This window comes from Mastomys coucha, unplaced genomic scaffold (assembly GCF_008632895.1).
Source record: "Mastomys coucha isolate ucsf_1 unplaced genomic scaffold, UCSF_Mcou_1 pScaffold11, whole genome shotgun sequence".
NCBI classification, from domain to species: domain Eukaryota; kingdom Metazoa; phylum Chordata; class Mammalia; order Rodentia; family Muridae; genus Mastomys; species Mastomys coucha.
In genome coordinates this window covers 9,496,032-9,502,287 of record NW_022196893.1, presented here as the reverse complement: position 1 = coordinate 9,502,287, position 6,256 = coordinate 9,496,032, and positions in this window count along the sequence as shown.

Here is a 6,256-nt window from a genome sequence, read left to right as displayed (position 1 = left end):
TTTCTGAATGTCTTCTTTAGTCGCTTTTTTCCCCCCCAATAAGGCCCCTCTGTGTAAACTAGACTGGCCTTGAACTCACTGTGATCTGAGATCCACCTGCCACCTGCCTCTCCCACCTTAGCACTGGAATTGAAGGTGGACACCACCACATCTCACATATATTTTATATTTTGAGACAGGGTCTCTCAGTGAGCCTGGAGCTCACTGATTGGCTAGACGAGCTGGCTAGCAGGCACCAGGAATCCTGGTACTTTCATCTCTCCAGCTCTGTGACTATAGGAAAGTGTGTTGTAAGACGGGGGTGGGGAGGGTGGTGGTGGTGGTGTGTGTGTGTGTGTGTGGGAGTGGTGGTGATCGCCTTTAGTCCCAGCACTCAGTGGTAGAGGCAGGTGGATCTCTGTGAGTTTGAGGGCTCCCTGTCTATAGAGTGAGTTCAAGGAAAGTCAAGGATATACAGAGAAACCTTGTCTCAAAACCAAAAACAGAACAAAACAAAACAAACAAACTAAAAACAGGGCTAGAGAGATGTTAAAAGCACCGGCAGCTCTTCCAGAGGCCCTAAGTTCAATTCCCATCAACCACATGGTGGCTTCACAACCATCTGGAATGAGATCTGGTGCCCTCTTCTGGTGTGTAGGCAAGAACACTGTAAACATAGTCAACAAATAAGCGTTTTTTAAAAATTTTTAAAAAGTTAATTTTTAAAAATGAAAGAAAAAAAGAAAGAGAGGAAGAAAAAAGAAAGGAAGAAAGGAAGGAAGGAAGGAAGGAAGAGGAACCTGTGTCACAATGCCTGATTTCTGACACAGGTGACAGAGCTCTAAACTCTGGACTCATGTTCTTCAGCAAGCACTTTACCTAACCCGAGCCATGTCTCCAGACCAGCAAATTTTTTATTTTTTATTTAAAGATTTGCTTATTTTATTTATATGAGTACACTATAGCCGTCTTCAGACACACCAGAAGTGGGTGTCAGATCTCATTACAGATGGTTGTGAGCCACCCTGTGGTTGCTGGGAATTGAACTCAGGACCTCTGGAAGAACAGTCAGTGCTTTTAACCACTGAGCCATCTCTCCAGCCCTAATGCCCTCTTTATAAAGCAGCCCTTTATCGAGAAGTCATGGAAGCCCTGCCCCTGTGTATCCTGCCTCTCTACAGGTCCATGATGCCATGGAGACTCATTCTCTCCCTCGTACTGTGGGGGAAACTGAGGCCTACAGAAGCTAAGAAATGTGTGGAACAAACTCCATGAACTTGTTTGGGGTTTGTGCCTGGACGTGGGACCTTGGCTTAAGGTTTCCCCACCCATTGCTGTTAACTCCTTTGCCCGTTACGCCCTTTGAACCCAGAGATGGCTGCTTCTGCCTTCTCAAGACACAGGCAGGTGGTTTGTGAACCACTTGGGCTGTAGGCTCCTTGAGGACTAGTGGGTTTTGACCTGGGGTGGGAGAAGTGGGACCATGAGAAACTGCACAGACTCTTCCAGGGTGGGCCCTTGTCTAGATGGTGTCAGTGAGACTTGCTGTGCTGGTGACAACCCTGAGGATGGCAGAGGGAGGAAAACCAGCAGGCAGCCAGCATCCTGCTCGCCCCACCTGACACCCAGCGTGCCCTGGCTGGCGGCTGCTGTGATTCACCACCTCTGAGCCCCAGTTTCATGTGTAATCAGGAAACGGCTGCTGGAGAGCCTAGGGCACTTTCTGCTGAGCCCCACACCCTCCCAGAAGCTCAGGGAGAGGCTGAGGAGGGGAGCTGAGGAGGTGGCCAGGGGGCTGGTCCCAAAAATTTGCATAATTTGTTCTTTTCTTTTAGGAGGGTGAGAAATCCCCAGGATTCCATTTCCCTGGAAACCAGCCCATCCCTTATTCATCCATCCTCCATCCATCCTCCGCTGTGCCAGTTGCCAGAGCTTGAGAAAAGTGGGGCTTTCCAGAAGCTTCATGGGACAGAGCCACTGCTTCTTTTGCTGGGGTCATTATGAGAGCTCAAAAGTGTGGAAAGTGCTTGGAATGCCACCTGGAGTGTGGTCAACCTTGTGAAGCGTCAGCACTAGATGGCCGGCACTGTCTCCAGTATGCACAATGATACTGAGTGTGCTAGCCAGGCAAAGGTGAAGGGTAGAGTCTGTACAAAGGCCCACACAGTGTAGTGTGGGGGCTCCTTGAGCCAAGAAGGCAATGATGGGGAAGGGCGATTTGAAGGTACCATTTCCCCTTTGGACAGTCTCTTTGGAGAAGCCATGGGAGACTTTTGTTTTGTCTTTTTCGAGACAGGGTTTCTCTGTGTAGCCCTGGCTGTCCTGGTACTCACTCTGTAGATCAGGCTGACCTCGAACTCAGAAATCCTCCTGCCTCTGCCTCCCAAGTGCTAGGATTAAAGCTGTGCGCCACCACCGCCGTGCGCTGTGGGAGACTTTTGAGCAGGGCTCTGTGGTATGTATGAACACCAGGACTCTGGGATGGTGGCTGCCAGACACACAGACTAGTAAGACGGTAGCTCTGGGACCCTGAAAGATGGGGAGATTGGAGGGCCGGAGAGATGGCTCAGTGGGTAAAGCACTTGGAGCACACGCATGAGGGTCTGCGTTTTGGATCCCAGAGACTGTGAGAAAAGCCAAGTGAAGCAGCGAACCCATAACGCCAGTGTGGGGAAGTGGGCAATGGTGAATCCTGGGAGGCTCGATGGCCAGACAGTCTAGCCAGTTGGTAAGCTCCAGGTTCAATGAGAGACCCTGTTCCAAAAAGTGAGGGCTGATGAGCTGGCTCAGTGGATAAAAGCTGCCCCTTGATCTCTAGGTATGTGCTGTGGCACACTTACACACTTGCTCTCTCTTACACACACACACACACACACACACACACACACACACACACACAGATTGATAGGGAAAATACTCAGTGTCCACCTCTGGCCTCCACCCGTGCACATACGCACACCAGCGCACAGCACACAGACACAAGATGGCAACAACTGAGCTAGGATAGTAAGTAGTTCTAAAGTAGAAAGGCCAGGGGCGGGACTTCCGAGAGCATACAGGGCTGAGCTGACAGGGGGCGGGACTTCTGGGAGCTCCAGGGCTGAGCTGACGGGGGAAATGAGTGAGTGAGTTCCGAGGGGAGATGGGTGAGGGTGGGTTTATGGAGAGCCAGTAACTCAGAACATGGGAAATTGTTTAGGGGACGTTTAAGGAAGGCTCCAAGACTGGGTAGGAGCTGTGCAGAAGCCCAGTGAGGAAAGGCAGGCCTCCTTGGACAGAGGAGGGGAAGCCTCAGTGGGAAGTGTGGATGGCCAATGGTTAAATTGGGGGAGGGAGGGTGGATAATTGTGGGGTCAAATAGCGAGAGCTTTGGCCATCTTCCCACAGATAATTGGGGGACAGGTTGGCAGATAGGCTGAGAGGCAAGGAGAGATTTTCAACAGGTGTACTGTTTTCCTGCAGCTACTGTAACAAAAGAGCAGGAAGCTCGTGGCTGAAGGCAACAGAAAGGGCCTCTTCTGCCTCTGCAGAGCAGGAGACTGAGATCAGGGTGTGTGGGGGCCCTAAAGGCTCTAAGAGTCTCCCCTGGCTCCAGGCTGCTTCCTTGAGACCTTCTCTAGGTATTCTCTTGTTCTAAGGACGCGGTGTATCCAGATGCTAAAGTCACAGTCACGGGTCAAGTGTTGGGGAGCAGCAAGATCACAAACTGGCATTCTCCTCGGGATGAGGCCCGCCCTGATCCCGCTAGTCTAGGTTCCTGATCGTGAACTGTGTGGCCCTCTGGCACGAGGCCACTCTCCGGGCGGGCAGAGAAGTGTTAAATTAATTAACTAGCCCATTTATCTCTCTCTGCCTGGAAGCCGAGACCTCGCGGCAGCAGCCTACAGGCTGCGGGCGCCACCGTGTGTCTGCCTTGGAGTATTGCAGAAGGCGGCTCGTGAGTGTGTATTTATATAGATTATGTGGGTAACCCCTATGAGCCACCCTCCCACCCCCATGCCGCATTACAGCAGTTCTCCCAGCAAGGATCCTGACCGTCTTGGACCTTAGTCCAGTTTTGTTCTCTGTGGATGTGAACCATACTCTGGCTCTGGTTGGTGACTTGCATTTGGTATCAGAGCTGCCATAGGTGTGCACTGATTGGTGTAGCTGTATTTGCTCACTGAGTAAGAGTTCCTTCCCCCCCCCAAAAAACATTTTTTTTAAGGTGGGTGGTGGTGACGCATGCCTTTAATCCCAGCACTTGGGAGGCAGAGGCAGGTGGATTTCTGAGTTCGAGGCCAGCCTGGACTACAGAGCGAGTTCCAGGACAGCCAGAGCTATACAGAGAAACCTTGTCTCGGAAAACTAGAAAAAAAAAAAGAGTTCCTTTCCCTCCTTTTCCCATCAGGTTCGCTCTTAGTGGGTATCTGAGTGGCAACGAGGTGCTGTGCCCTTTGGGGAACACATGTGCATACCTCTGCTGTGGTTCTGCTGAGAAGTAGGGTTGTTGGGCCTGTGCTACCCGCCACTTACTAGCGAGTTTTGGGGGGGGGGCGGCAGTAGCTGCTTAGGTTCACAGTCTACCAACAGTTTTCCACACTCTGGGCAATAGTTTCTGCCTTTTTTCTTTCTCTCTTCCTTCCTTCCTTCCTTCCTTCCTTCCTTCCTTCCTTCCTTTCTGTCCATCTTTCTCTCTTTCTTTCCTTCTTTCTTTCTTTCTTTTTTCTTTTAGGACAGAATGGCTATTGCACTATAGGAAATTCACACTCCTGAGATGGAAGCTTGCTGTCCACGTAGAGATTAATTTTTGATCAGCTTCACATAAGTGTGTGTGCAGCGTGCATGTTCATGTGTAACTGCATGTGTGTGCATGCGTGTGAAGGCCGGGTGACCTCTTCAGGCTTCATTCCTTAGGCACTGTTCAATCTTCGTTTGAGACAGGGTCTCCCATTGTTCTGAAACTTCAACAGGTAGACTGTTAGTTGGCCAGTGGAGCACCAGGAACATCTGCATCTTTCTGCCTTCCGTCGGAATACAGCTGGGATTCCAAACACATACCACCATGCCCAGCTTTAAAAAAAAAAAAAAAAAAAAAAAAAGGTGAGTTCTGTGGATTTGAACTCATGCTTACAAAACAAGCACTTACTGACTGAGCCATCTCTCTCTTTCAGTTTCAAGTAAGCATTTAAAAAAAGCAAACAAACAAGCAAGGGGGTTTCTAGCCTGGCATCAGGGCAGGGGGCTATTATGGAATCTTGTCCTTTAAAATATTTGGCTGGTGCTGGGAGCAGAGCTTTAATTGTAACATCTGCGTTCCTCCTGATTGGTGGTTGTTAGGGAGTAACTCTAAGGTGCAGGCTTGCTAGGGAGTGACCTGGAAATGAGCGCTAGGTGCAGGCTTGTTGGTTAACTCAAGTTCAGTCTTAAATCACCTTCTCTAAGATGGGCTCAGTCTGGAGTTGGACCAAGATGGAGTTGGCCTGGTCTCTCAAAACCAAACCTGGCTTATTCTGTTCTGGAGCTTTGAATGCATGCTAGGTGAGAACTCTACCAACTGAGCCACGTCTCTCATCTTGTTTTTGCTTTTGCTTTTAGTTTTGTTTTTGAGACAGGGTTTCTCTGTGTAGCCCTGGCTGTCCTAGAACTTGCTCTATAGACCAGGATGGCCTGAAACGCAGCAGTCCACCTGCCTCTGCCTCCCAAGTGCTGGGATCAAAGGTGTGTGCCACCACCCTTCGGTCTGACTTGTTTTGGTTTGGTTTTGATTTTATACTCTCAAGATCAACCCTTAATTTGCTTTTGCCAGGCATTCCGGGCATAGCCATGAGAAGAGTAACTGATGCTAAAATTCATACCAACGGGAGAAATGAAGTCTACCCCTTCTCTCAAAGTCTCAATAACAAACGGAGGCACAATTCCGCCAGAATTCACTCCAGGGAACCAATGACTTCATTACAGGGTGGCTACATACAGGGGTGTGGGTGATCTTCCCCAAAAGGCTTTGTTTGGAAAACCTTTACCCATCATGGGTGAGCGTCAGCCACCCCTTAGCTGCATAGATGGAGGGAGTCCTGTGCTGGATAGTTTGATGTCACCTTGACCGGAGCTGGAGTCATTTGGAAGAAGGAACTTCAGTTGAGAAAATGCCCTACTAGATTGGCCTGTGGGCAAGCCTGTGGTGCATTTTCTTGATTGATGAGTGGTATGTGAGGACCTAGCTCATGTTGGGTGATACCACAATTGGGCTGGTGGCCCTGGATGGTATAAGAAAGTAGGCAGGCTGGGCGGTGGTATC